The sequence below is a fragment of the Cyanistes caeruleus genome, chromosome 2 (assembly GCF_971803275.1).
Source record: "Cyanistes caeruleus chromosome 2, bCyaCae1.hap1.1, whole genome shotgun sequence".
In the NCBI taxonomy this organism is placed as follows: Eukaryota; Metazoa; Chordata; class Aves; order Passeriformes; family Paridae; genus Cyanistes; species Cyanistes caeruleus.
Genome location: NC_141702.1, coordinates 71,205,421 through 71,220,134, shown reverse-complemented (window position 1 = coordinate 71,220,134; position 14,714 = coordinate 71,205,421). Strand labels below are relative to the sequence as shown.

General features: G+C 43.1%; 1 protein-coding gene across 1 annotated transcript in view; it reads left to right on the top strand.

The window, feature by feature from the left end:
- The first annotated feature begins 302 nt into the window (after positions 1–302).
- TSNAX (translin associated factor X) overlaps positions 303–14,714 on the top strand; it is a 57,020-nt gene continuing 42,608 nt past the window's right edge. The window contains exon 1 of the mRNA XM_023923626.2: positions 303–1,322. The gene's annotated coding sequence lies outside the window, so the exon portion shown is untranslated. The remainder of the gene's footprint in view (positions 1,323–14,714) is intronic.

Here is a 14,714-nt window from a genome sequence, read left to right as displayed (position 1 = left end):
GCCGCCTCATCGCCGCCCCGCCGGTGGCGGAACGGCCGAGGGGGAGCGGGGTGGCGCGGTACGGGGCTGCCTTCCGCTCCCCGCCGGCCTCTCTGCCCAGTGCAGCACGGGCCGGCGCGGCCGCCGCCTCTGCCCACCGCGCCTCCGCCGCTGTGCCGGGGCGAGGAGGAGGAGGCGCCACTCCAGCGGCCCGCTGTGCACGTACGCCACTTCCAGCCCGCCAGCGCCGCCGGCGCGTCAGGCGGGCGTGGCCAGGCGGGCGGGGTCGGGCGGCCGGCCGCGTCCTCCACGCCGCGGCGTGAGGGGCTGAGAGGCACCGCCGCGGCCGCGGGGCCCGGCCCTGAGCGCACGGACGGGCTTCGAGCCGGGCCGGGGCGGCCACTCTGCTCTCGTGGGAATGGCGCCTTTCACCCCTACGAGGAGCGCGGCCTTCCCTGCAGGGACAGTGGGGAAATTGTTGGGGGTTGTCACCGGTCTGGGCTGCCGGGGCCAGCCCGTCGCTGCTGGTCAGGTTGTTAATCTGAGGCTGCCCGTGACCCCAGTAGCGGGCTGCCCCGCCGGGGTGTGGGCCTGCCGCGGCTGAGGCCGGGGTACCGAGGAGCGGCGGGTGACGTGGAAGCTGGGCTTGAATGTGAATGAACTGTGGCTTGAATGACAGGCAGGGCGGCTACGGCGGCACCCGGCTACAGTGGAGGGCCAGGTTTTGTCACTCCGGTAGGCCCCAGAATGCTCCCGCCGGATAGCTGGTAGGGCAAGACAGACATGTGCTGTCCTCTTCATGAATAGCACGTGGCTTGTGTCCCGCCTTACGGGGTGGTAATGAAGGCCGGAGCTAGGCTGATTAAGAAAATAAAAAGCAAGAAGAAAGAGACAGTTGATGTAGCTACTAAAACAAGGTGAGGTTAGGAGCTGTAGCCTGTGCTGGGATGAACATGGCAAAGTCCCTGACAGGAAAAAGGAAGCTTGTTTGGCAGTGTGGTGCTGGTGGAGGGACAAAGGTCTCAGTCACGTCGGTTGTCAGAAGCCACATGGAGATCTGGACTCTTCTGGGATGATGTTTAAGCTTCCACTAATCTGATTAACTGTGACTTTGCTTGCTTGTGGTGTAGTTTAGGAAAGCGGAGTGTATTCTGCAGCTTCCTGCAGTACATCCCAACACGGTGGTCAGTGCTTCAGAGCCATGTGGTGAGGCAAGTCGATGATTCATCCTGGGCTGGGAGTGCTCCCACCGATCTACCCAGAGAACCGTTTGGTGAACAGACAGCAAGTATCCGCTCCGTGGGCTGGTGTGACACGATGCATACCTTTGCTCTGCACTGCCTGTAAGTTACGCAAATCATTCTAAAGCCCAAGAGGTGTAAAATGCATGAGACAATGTACAGGTTTTGATTCATTTGAAATGAATCCTCTTGTTGATAAGCCAGAGGCTGCCACAGGACTTCAGGTGACTTTGGATAATTGGTTCGTTCTCTGCCACTGCAGAAGAGGAATGCTAATGCTTTTGCTTCTCCCGGGCTTTTGTGAGGTTTAACACTGTAATATACTTGTATTATAGTGAGATGACTTTATGTATGCAATTAAAATGGTTTAGTTCTCATCTCTCCTTTAGAACTGGATTTAAGATTGATTGGCACAGTAATAGGACTTGGAGGAATGTTAAGCACTGAGTGTACTATATGAAGGATGAAGAAGAAACAAAGTGTACCAAGGCTACGAGTGCCTTGTGGTACATACATGAAAAATGAGAAGGAAAACTAGGGTGAATTATTAGAAAGGTAAAAGGAGTACTGAGGGTACAAGGTCATGAAAGTCCAGTGGATAAAATTTCAAGGTGAGTATGACTAGTGAGTTCCAAGGGTGAATTAATAACAACCACTAAAGGAAAAAAAATGGTGGCAAATGAAGTGGAAAAGATGGAAACTGAAAACAAAATTAGAGATTACTGGTAAGGGCAGAAGGAACTGGGTTAAAACAAAGTTTTAAATCCAGAGCATGAAGTGGACAGGTTTTTAATGTAGGTTTAATGAGAGTTTTTCCTTCAGCTATAGGTATATAAGGTATATAAAAAATACTAGGCTTAGGCATTCCTCTAGCCTACTTTAAGATGAGATTAATTCAGCTGATTTCCTTGGACTTGCAACTTTGTTAAACTGGTCTAAATGAGAAGAGAGTCAAGGCTGTTATTTTCAAAAACTTGAGAAATGCAAACAATGTTATTCTGCCAGATAGAAACTGAAGAGTTAAAAAATCTTTGCATTTGTTGTGTACTCATTCAGCAAACACAATGGAGATGAAAGTCACAGACTTGAAACTCAATCATCCAACCATGAAACAACTAAGAAAAAGACCAAGGCACAAATATGGTGCCTGACTAAAATCTAATGATAGTTATTAATTTACAGGCTAATTTGGCTTCAAAAGTCTTTCGTTCTTTCCCTCTCTTTTCCACATGTCTTTTGGGATGCAATTAAAGGTCTTAGTTTTCACATTTGCTAATGTGCTAAGCGACTTCAGGTTGTCTTGACATCACGCTGTTTCACAGCATGGTCAACAGAAATACCAAGTTCAACAAAACCCATCTTTGGCTGTATGAAGCATTGGCCTTATTATTGCAGCACTATGCCAGTGACACAAAACTTAATGAAGGTTGTTTTACAGTGACAAAGCTATGTTGAGGAGCAGTGGTGGTAAGGGAACTCGGGAAGACAATGAGTATTTGTATTACAATAGTGTCTGCAACATGCTAGAAATGTTTTCCAAGCATATTAGACTCTATTCATTGCCAAAGAGCTTATTCCTTAAAACAAGCTTGTTCCTTAAAAGACAAAAGCACAACAAAAAGCAACAAAGGTATACAAAAAAGGTATACAAAGTAAAATGATAAATATGATGGTTGTCAGAACAGAGGAAGGGACTTCCTTCTCTTTCTTTTCAGCTGGTTACTCTGCACTTGGTCCCTAAAGCGGCCTTTCTAAGACAGCTAATTTCTTAGTCTGTGTCAGTGAATGTTGGAAAAGAGCTTTTACTGGTGAATAGGTAATGCTTTGCAGAGAATGCAGTGAAAAGTCTTTAAAATGAAATTGCAGCCATGATGAGGATGTTGTGGGATAAACGTAGTGCAAGGTCATAGTTTTTATCACCACTTAGATATGGATCTGTATGTTTATTAGAAAGGAAAAAAAAAAAAAAGGTTGGTCAATGAATAACTTTTCTGTTTTTATTAAGTAGTAATGATAGCTGCATTTATACCATGCTTTAGATAGCTTGCGTACTGCAGCACTGAGATTATATAAGCAACCAAAACAGAATCTTTGAATCCTGGGGAGAAGGGGGATGAAGAGTAACAAGATTATAGAAGGTTACAAAGTCAGTTTAGAAATAAAGTTTAAATGAAAAGTAATCTTATGTTGAGATAGTTTTGCTGTGAATGGGAAAAAAGTGCTTGGACTCCAGGCTAAGTTTTTCATTGCTGCCAGAAGGCCTCTTGAAAGCTTCATGTGCTCCTCAGGTAGGTGGTAGTGTCAGGCATCAGTGAGACAAGTGCATGTCCACAACAGCATCATAACTAAAAGTCAGAACCTGGAGGCCTGTAGCATTTGCTGTCTTCCACCCAGACCATGCCACCATGTTCTTCTGCCTGACTGCTGCTATTCCACTTAGACCATTATTCACTGGTCTCAACAGTGACAGTTTTCAAGCTTGCTTTTCATACTAGCAAGTGAACTGTAACAGGTTTGCAGATTTTCCAAAGTAAAGGAGAGAACTGTTTGTCTGAGTTGGATTCTCTGTTAAACTCACTTCCTTTCTAATCAGGACAAAGTGTACAGAGTACATCCACAAGGCTATGCAAATGGTCTTTTGTTAAATGCACACACTTTTCCTGAGGTACTCAAAGGGTTAGCATGGTTTATTCATCTCCCAGATACCTCCCCCAACCCCTGTTGCTGTAAAGCAGGGAAAGGGTCACCCAGTAGAGGTGATCTTGAAGGTGTGGGGTTATTGCCTGGTGGGACTAGTGCTGGACATTACAGAGGAGCACATGACCAAACACAGGGTCCCCTCAAATCACTTGGGCAGCATAACTGAAGGGGTCTCCAAACTTTCCAAGATCCAGGTTTTGATATGCCAAGAACTTGGTGTTTTCCGTAGTATGAAGTGGGACAACAGAGAATTTGGCTCAGAGCCCTGTAAATAATCTGTAGTACCCTCTACCATCTCCCATTCTCCTTTGTGCTTGTTGATGCCATTGTAGAGATTCCCTAAAAGCTTTTGCTGAAATTAAAGTAATAGAATAAATTGGTTGTTTATCACAGAATATCATAATGATCTAATGTTTAAAAGAAAAAACTTTTTATTCTAATCTGACTTTATACGTGTTGGACTAAACTATAAGGAGTATTCTCAATTACTCTGTGTAAACTTGTGTTTTATACTGTCTTTAATACTATGAAATTCCTCCAGGCTCTTTAACTAAAATTGGTTTTGCTGTCCCTAAATCCGTCTGAAATTATATGCATTATCATATCTGGGAATATAGCCTATTTTTTTACACCAAAAATATGGTTAGGGTTGATCCAGAGAGATTTATACATATTAACATTTTTGTCTACTGTAATAATTTTATTCATGTTTAAGGTAAATTAATTATGCTTAATTAATGGCAATGGGTTTTTTCCCCTTTTAGCTGAAAATTCTGCTTCCAGATGTCTCTATCTGTAAAGCTGTGGAAACAGAGCATAGTTTAGAAAATGCTCAAGACCAACTCATTCCAGTTTTGTCCTCATTTTAAACTTTGTACCATGGAAAGTTCAAAAGCTTTTTGCTTTTTTTCACATTGTTTGTGAGATTTCTCCAGAGGGAGTATTTCTGGCTCTGGTTAGAAAAGAACTCCCTGTCTTGCTAAAGATTGACAATTATGTACATTTTTGGCCTCTAACTTCAGCAAGCCAGCAGGCCCTCAGCATGCTTAATGTCCAGTTGTGAACAGAAAATTACTTTTAAAAAACAATGGAAAACCATTGTTGTAAACCCATTTGAAATTCATGCACTGATACAGCAATAAGCTGTTTTTGGGGGAAAAAAAGAGAAAGATTCCTGTTTTTTCTGTATGTAGGTCAAATTTATCTGAAATGCTCCAGAAACATTTCTTGATTTTGGTGCAGACAAGTCTTCCAGAGTGAGAGCAGAGGACTCCAACATAAGGAAAGCCCAGCACTTCATAGCCCCACAATCACAAAAAGACCTGTTCATTCTGCATCTGATATGTGCTTCCTGCCCCTCTGTCATCATGATTCAGCATGGTGACATGCTGAAAGATCATTAAGGTGGAAACAATGCTGAGCAGTGTTAGGATGATGTGACCTGCCCCGATTACTTTTGTGTGTACCTGATTTATTGCACATAATATTTTCTCTTTCCTCGTCTTTCGGCTGCCAGGCACGTAGTTCTTACTTCTGCCAGTGCCTGGTCTTGTACTTGGAAAAGGGAACAGGGATGCCCTGGGGTGTAGGTAAGGACAGTTTGCCCTCTGCCCCTTGGTTTGGAAAGCTTGAGAATATCTCAGCTCATGCCCTGCAATTTATTGTGCTATTTAATGAGTTACAAAGTCTCCACTTTTTTTTTTTTTTCTTTCCCCTCTTCTTTTCTGATTACCTAGGAACAGTTACCCAGAGCTCAATAGAGGAACTCAAGAAGTGTTCCTTGAAACTATGGAGACAAATTTGTTAAAAACTTGGACATTTTATCGTTGGGTAAAGATGCAGTTTCTTTTCCCTTTCTCCAGATGACTAGCACCATTTTTGATAACCCTAAACTTTTTTTCTTATGGAAGCAGTTGTGCAAGTAGGGGAGATTCCAAGAAAACAGTGAGCTTAAAACATTTGCTGCTATGAAAGGAGAGACCTGTCTCAGTAATTTAAGAGAGGAAGGAAAAGATAATAGCGAGTGAGGTTTTGAGCTGGTAAGACTGACTAGGTGGCATTCCTCAATAACACTCAGATTTATATATTAATATATATTATTTATATGATTTATGCATTCCTCAATAACACTTTGATTTTTGTTCTTTTGTTTTTTGATGAGGCAATTTCTTGAGGATAATGGGGACAGGCTTCATTTCTGTTTGTTTTCTGAGTGAACAATGGTGTCCTCCCTCTTTTCTTGAACAATGGGGATACAATATTATAGCTCATGTTTTGTGAAAACTATCAAAGTAGCACATCTATCCCAAAGAGCTGACCTTTGCCAGGGCTGGCTGCAGACACAAGCACTGTGAGCCTGAGCCCCAAAGAGCCATCACAATCCAAGTGGATTCAGCATCGTGTTTTCTGTCACTACCCATTCTTCCTTCTGCCAGGACAGTGACTATGTTCCCATGCCCCTCTCTGATGCATAACATGATCCAATGTCCTGTTGCTCTCCTGCCATTGCACCCTTCAGTGTCTGCCCCATCCCAAGGGCTTTGTGATATTCTTGCATTTACATTCTTCCCAAAGACACAGGATTTTACTCCATGCCCTTCTGTTTGTTTTCAGTGCTCCTTGTGTGCTCTTCAACACTTTCTTCAGCTGTGGTTCATTTAAGACATGGTGTTGAGTTACTGCCACTAGAAGGGGTAGTTCTGCTCCCTCCAGAGCCATTCTCCTTGGCATCACCCTTGTCAAGCCCTTTGGTGAGTCAGTTTGAGAGAGTATTTTTCTGTTGGATTAACAAGTTGGATCAGCTCACCAAGTGGTTTGATGTGGTGTAAGAGAGGGTGTGGACCAGGAGGGCCAGGAGTCAGGGAGGGAAAAGCAGGACCACCCAAGTCAGAATAGTAAGCTGATTCAGTCATGGCATATAATTTCACTCTCATTTTCTTATTATGTAGCTCAACCCATTTCCACTTTCTCTCTTCTCTGACTGAAGAGAAGCTTTTCATTTTGAAACTGTATTGAGGGAATCAGCAGATCAGCAGACTGGAGGGTGTTCTGTACCAAGACAGGATAATGGCTAGCATCACCTGATACTGCTAAGGATGCAAGGAGAGGTGTTTCAGGCTATTGATGTTGCAAACAGCATGCCGGGGACTCAAATTTTATGTTTTTGTTTGTTTCTTTGTTTTTCTTTTCAAGTTTTAGTGGTTGAAAGGTTCTATCTGTTGATGATAATAGTTATTGATATTTTACAACTGAACAAATATTGTTTTAAAACTTGTGATATTGATGCATATTCATTATGATAATGTTCTCTTCTTATTCTTCTGTGCTAACAAGCTCAACCCTCTGTGAAGATACTCATGGACTTATGCCAGGGTAAGGTATTTCATCATGTTTTAAAGCACATCCCAAGCAACTTATACCAAGAAGAGATATTTACTAAACCAGGAATGCTAATAGTGGATATACAATAATTTAAATTCCCATGTTACAAAAATTGTTGTCTCCTCCCTGCATGATCTAAACTGACACTATTCATGTTATCTCTTTCAATGGGCATTCGGGTGGCACAATGCTGTTCATGAATCCACTGAAACCCACTGGAATTGTACACTGGAAAGCTTTTACAAAGCAGCACTGAAATATTAAGTCCTGGATAATTAAGCTTACAAGTATTTCATGCAAGCACACAGCTGATTTCGTATTATCAACATCCTTGTTTTGTGTTCAGAATATATATATATATTTATTTATATAGATATTAATATGTATATTATATAGATAGTATGTGCTACAGGGCTGTAATTAGTGCTGGGTTATGATTGAGTCTTGCTATCATTCTGCATCAGTTTGTCACTGTTAGAGTCACCTTGCTCATCCAGTCAGCTAATTAGTGTCTTAGAGAAAAGGTGGCATTTCTTGGTGCTAGAAAAAATGGCCTTTCTTTTTTATGCAGAAGCAAAAAGCAGGTCAAGAAGCAACGTGCTCCTTCTTCATCCACTTACAGTGCAAGGGAAGATGATAATGCTTATCTTGTCAGAAGGTGGATTTCACTTTTTTTCTTCCTTTCCTGTTGCATTAGGCTTATATTTTCTCCCTGAAACTATTCTCTCTTTTTTGTTGTTGTTTCAGGTGTGTTTTGTTGTTTGTTCATTTGTTTGTATCAGGGTGTATGTGTGTACCCTCAGATTGTTAGTAATGCTGGGACCATGTTCAGGAGTTTTTCTTAAAAAGCAGATTCCTAAAAAGGATTTCTCCTTTAGGTTAGAGCTTCCTCACTGTGCGTTTGACTTCTGACTGGAGGGGATAGGCAGACAATAGAGGAAGACTCTGTCCTCACCTATTTACCAAATTGTTGAAATGATTGTTGAAATTTGTGTGGGAGGCAATACTCCTCCCTTTGTGCAAACACATCCTCCAATAAAGGCCATGTGCTGTGGGCAAAAGTAGTCAAGGGCTTGCTGTCTTTTTCTTTTTTTTTTCTTTTTTTTAATAAACAGAGACTTACTAGTTTGTGAGGCTGAACATAGCTAGCTGATATATGCACACAGACTGTTTTTGTGGATATGCCCAACCTGTGTACCCAGCCTGACTCCTACCTTATTTTAGCTACAGCTACAGCCATTTATATACTATTTTAAAGCATATTCTGTATTTAACTTGTGACATGAATAAAAGAAATGCTGAATCCTATCTTTGCAACATGCAGCAGTGCATTTGTTAATGGAACCTTTTTTTTGATTTAAAAATATCAGCCTCAGTCTTTTAAGGAAAAACCACAGCACAAAGCTAAAAACAGTTTTTCCTCTCTGTTATCTTAAGATAGCATTGAATCACTAGGACAAAAATCAATTGAGAATATGGGTTCATGGTAGAGAATCTGCACCAAGCATGACAGGAAGAAAAGTTTTCAGATGTTCATAAATACCAATGCATAACATCAAACACATGCCTGGTGCACTACATACTGTACTGCAAAGCTTTTGTGATTGTTAGATGCCGGGCAAAGCTGTAAAGCAGGGTGCAAGCTTGTTTCCCTTTGTAAACCTTCAGAACAGCTAGATGTGAGCTCTTCCAGAAAACTCTCTGGAAACTTTCATCTAGCCTCAGTGCTCTATAAATAGAGGAGGTCTTCATCCCTGAGGAGGTTTTGCAATGTGGTTGTGTAGGGGAGTGCTGAGCTCCAATGGAGGCAGAGAAAGCAAAGTTATGGAGCAGTGTGGTGGGACCAGGGAAGGGGAACGGGATCTCCTCCATTGTGAGATGAAGTGGGAGGACAGGTTGAGGGGACAATAATTAAGATGTAAGGCTCTTCCCAAAAATCCGTGTGGAGGGAGAAATTCCTTTAGATGCTATTCAGAAACTACTGCCAGCAGTGTGGAAAATGCAGCCACGGTGACCGTCAGCTGCAAATGACAAAAAACGATACCTGCCTCAATCAGTCAAGAAACACTCCTGAAGAGGGGATCCCCAGCACAAATGAAGAAATGGTTTCACTGGGACCAGTGAATACAGCAATACATGCTGTAAGAGATGCTGTAGTTTACCACAAAGAAATTACTCAGTTTTTCTGATGGGCTGTAATGAGTGTGATAATATGTGACAGAGTTATCACAAACATATCTCTGGACTAAATCCCAAGAGCAAAACACTTGGAATTTTGTTTCTAAAAAATATGTGAATATAGAAGTGTAACAGGTGACTGTTAAAGAAGCTAGAAGATTCTGACATAATGGTCTCCCTTTTCATTTATGTATGTCCCTTGATTGTGACAGAAAATTAAAAAGCACTGTCTTCCAAAATATAGCTACAGTGTATTTTCGAAGATTTAGCTACAGTTTAAATATGGGGGGGGGGGGGGGGGGGGCGGGAATTGTCTTTGGGTAAACTTTCATGTACTATTTTCAAAAGGAATAACTTTTAAAAATGAGATTGAGAAAGGAAAAATTTGCACTGACTTTGATAGCTCAGCCTCATGGCAATATCGAAGTATTGTGTATACTATACATTTGAAAGAGGCATATTCTTTTACTTGTTTGGTTACTTCTGGGGGAAAAAAATGAAAATATAAAAATAAGGCTTAATTTTGGCTAAGCTCAGTAATTTGGAATGAACAAGGCTAATTTGGAGACAATATTCTGTCTACAGAAGAATGGAAAAATGAAAGCAAACTGTTTTCCTGCTTGCAGACTGTGTATTGAACACTGGTCTATAGATAAGTTATTGCTTGATCTCAAAGAGCTTTGATAGGCAATCTTTAAATGTTTTTCTTCCTGTCAGCAGAGTCTCAGGGTTAAGAGAAATCTTTATTTTGTTGATGCAAAAACAATATGGATATAGTAATAATATAGGAAAACTGAGCAATTGCCCTATCATTCCTCTGCCTTCCTGAAAGGAGGCTACAATTCTACAAAAAAACTACAGTTTCTTTAAAGAAGCTTACAATGTCTTCATCTTTTTAAAGGTAAGGGAGATGTGTTTTCTGTACCACAACAGTGCTTACTTCTTTCAGTTTGCTGAGGTTTTATGGTAGAATTTTAAGACCAGACCTGAAATGGTCTAGAATACATGATACAAAGTGCTAATTGTAAGGTAAATTACAAGGAGAAAAACCTCACAAAACCAAAACTGATGACAAATCACTTGGTCATGCTTGGCTTCTAAGTAATCGGGACAAAATGTACAAATGGGAGGAGATTTCTAACAGTGTCATGCATTAGCTCCCAAAAACTTCCCTTTGCTTTTTTATTCCAGTGAGCAAAGTCATCCTCTCATATCCTAGCCTGCTGCAACTGAATCGTCTTCTGCAGTCTCAAAGGCCACAATGGAAAGAGTTTCTTCATGTAAACAAGCCTGTTCACACACACAAGAGAGAAGTAGTCACTCTAATGTTGGTATAATCTGTGAGCAGCTTCTCAGACACCCTAAGACTGTACTCTTGAAGTCGTGCACTTGTAGCTGAGATGTGTACAGTGATTTTAAGAATATTTTGTTAACATTTTGCTAAGTACTGAAATACTGAAATAGTTCATAAATTGGTCTGGCTACGTGCTGTGTTGCTTTTAGAGTGTCTGAGAAAGAAGGGAGAGGCTTGTTTTCAAGTGGTTTATTGACTATTAAACTCATAGCTAGAATAAAAGCAGCAGTAAATAACCTGTGTTATTTGCAACACGAATCTTTGTGTTACAACAGTGCACAGTCTCACCTTCTCCCTTCTTACATCGTATTTCCTATCTAGGTCACTGTGCAGTGCGAGGCTGCCGATTTACCAGATAATGTTTCCACACATAGCCCCAGACATGGTGATGACAGACAGGTTTTCAGACTGTTTATGCAAATCCCTAGTGTCTTGAGCCTACTCCTGGCACAAGTTTTGTCTTCCTCCTTGCTGGTTTGGTGCCTGGTATGGCTTGCCCAGCCTTATGGATGGTGCTGGCTATACTGACATCTAAACAGCTTTGTAGATCAAGCCATCTTGCTGTCAGCCTGTTAAACACAGATTCCATCACTACCCTGCAACTGCTGTGTAATTAAATGTTCTGCTAGGCATACTTTGGCTTAATGAGTTTTATGAGTCATGGTGGCAAAGAGAAAAGAGAGTCCCCAAAAACAAGAATGGGCACAAACACCCTTCTGATAATTATCTTATTTAGAGAGTAAGGTTCTTGCTTGTACAGAGAATTCAACACCAGGTGTCCTTGGATTTCTTGTCAGAGAATCTCACACTGATGCCTGCTAAGGGTCCCAGAGAAAGTGATTTTTCGGTTCTGAATTACATAAAGCAGTAGTACTGGCACTTGCAAGAAAGTGGTTTGTGGCATCTTGATTTGAGAGTGCTTGAGAAGGAAGGAAGAGGTGAGAACTTGCAAATTCTGTGCTCTCATAAGCTCAACCCCAGACCCATCTACACCACAGGACATGTATTACACGTAGGAGGAGAGCGTTCCTGGGCCCCAGTAGTCAAGATCTGAGCGTTTAAAGCATCACTAAAACCATTTCTCACTAGCTGCAAGCAACTAGGGGCATAAAAACTGCTGGCAGGAGAAGGCAATTCAGCAGCATCATGCTCTTGTGTGCTGCTGAGGTAGAGGGAATGCACCCTGCATGGCCAGGACCATCCACAGTCCCTGCTTTCACACCCTGTTGTTCCAGAGGGAGGGACTGTGCCCCTGGAAGTGTGTGCAGGGTGGTGTGGCCCTGCTTGACCTCAGCTGGACCTCAATGGAACCTTCACCTTGACTGCCAGTTGGGGGAAGAGGCAGTCAAGGAGCATGTAGGGATGGAAAAGTGTTGGGCACATCTGGAATTCCTCTGACCAGACTCACCCTCTTGGTGTAGCTTGCACTGTGAACACAAGCTGAAGTCAGCTCCTGGTATATGGGGCACATCAGTGCAGAGGTGCCTAAGTCAGTCTGTAAACTCCAGGTCTGTCGGCTGAGAAGATTACTACTCACCCAGCACTCAGGCACACACACACCCCTACAGCTTTCCTTGACCTATTTACTAGCACTGAATTCAATACCAGCAGACCTTGTGCTTCAGCTGCCTGAGCTAGCCTGGCTCACTTGGATTCAGAAGACCTGGGGAAGCATGTACAAACAGTTTTGCTGACAAACCTGGGAGGGTCATGGTGGTTCAGAGGAGAATGGTAACAGCCAGGGTGGGATTGGACTGGGCTACTTATACTTCAACAGCGGCTGGGAGAAGACTTGAGTCTCCAGCCTGGTTGGGTCCATGTGGCTGCTTGCAGGCTGTGGTTGCAGACAGGCTATGACTGCACAAGCAGGGCTTTGAGAAGAGCTGTTCCCTCCCTTCCTTTCCCCATGCTGCCCCAGGGGGTGCTGCAGCTGCCCCAGCAGCCTGCCCGCCCCTCCCGTGGCTGCCCTTGTCTCTCTTGGGACTGAGCCTGGTGTGCTCACACAGGGGCTGCTCACGCTGAGCCGGCTTGTGTCCAGTACTTGCAGCAGCACACAGCACAAATGACAGGGCTCTGTGCTGTTCCCCAGATGGGACTAGGATCAGCCTCTGCTGCACCCCCTTTGCTTAGCTTGTCCTTTCACCTTAAGCTCTTCATCTGTCTGGGTCCTGTTGCAAATGCTGAACTAAACCCTTAATACCCCTGAGCAGAGATGGAGGGTTAAATAAGATGAAAGATTAGAGTATCTTAGCAGGATGTATGCTTAACTAAGGGTCCCGGGTCTGTAACTAAAGTCTAAAATGCCCCAAGGCAGCTGGCTACACCCCGGATGGTACCAAGCCTTGCTAAGCAGCTGCGTGTGTGAGCTGCTGGTGCCTGTTCATAGTCAGATCTGCTGCTGTCTGTTCAAGACCAGGACACCAACTTCGTTTGGTGCACATCCTAACCCAGGGCAAGAGAGAGTGACACATGAAATACTTCGCAAAACCCTGCAAAACCTGAGACAGATGTCTGACCTGCAGAGTGGGATTCACACAGCCTGTTCCTCCAGACACAGAGTTCCTTGCTTCTCACTTTTTCAGTCCTGCAGGCACTTTGAGGTAGCCACCAAAGCACACGCTTGAGGTGCTGGCAGAAGAGAGAGGCCTGTGCAAGCAGGAAACATGGTCTGTATATAAGAAGCATGGGAGGTCTGGCATACAGCACCTTCAGTTTGTACATCCCAGAAAAAATGAAAAAAAAAGTAAATGAAGCTGTCTGCTTGTTTTGGCTCTGGGAATTGGAGGTTCAAACTAAGCAGTGTGAATTAGTATAATTTAATTTTCATTACTGTCTTTTATAAGCTCTGAAGTTCTGCATCTCATCTGACTTACAATCTTTATGGGCTTCATTTTTGATCTCTTTTTGGATGTTGATTTATCCATGCTATTTTTAGTCTTGCAGATTATTTTTGGGTAATATCTACAAGATACAGTATTTTTTTTTAGCCAGCCTGGTAGCCCAAATTGTGCCAGACTCTCCTCTTATACCTTGATTGCTGCAACATCCTTTCTCTGGTTGTGAGACACACTCATTGACCCTGCAGCTGCATACACATTCCCAGGGCTGCAACAAAAGTTGTTTTCCTTGCTTGCTCTTTTGTCACCCCTTTCCACTGACCTTCTTACCTCAGTAAGAGAAGAAATCAACCCAACTTATACAAGTCCATTTATATTGTGGCTGATGGTATTTCTCGGTACGTGCAGATGGGCTTCTTTGCACTCTTTGCACGTGCACAATGGGTGGAGTGACTTTGCTGTGCCCCAGGTTGCTGCAGGAAGGAGCACACCCCTTGGGCCTCTCTGCAAATGAGCTGCAGGCCATTGAATCACTGGCAATGTTTGTTTCCAGCACCACCTTTCCTGGTGTCCCAAGGCCCCGTTGCTGTCGCATCAAGGATATGCATTACTCCTGTCATGGGCAGGAGAGTGAGGAGCCCTGGGGAAAGCCAGCTATAAGGTGCCGGAATAGCCCTGACAGCCCCAGAGCAAATTCCTCCTACCCACAGCCTAATTGCTGTGAGCTCCAAGTTGCCTCAAGAAACAGGTTGTCAGGGGGAGGCTTTAGGAGAAAGGGCCTGTTTTTCATTATTCTAATCCATAATGGGCCGCTTGGAAGCAATCTGCAAATTCAGGTACCCTAAAACTCCTTCTTCCCTTTTAGATCCTACATAGACTCTGTCCTTCATAAGCTCTCCCATCTCTGCTGGGATGTGTGAATTATCTCTGAGCCTTATTTTAAGGAACACTACTGTACTTATCTGGAGTTTTCCTAAGGTGTGTGCCATACATGGGGAAAAATTGTAAAGCTGCTCTCTGCAAGCACAGATTGAATTTTACTGA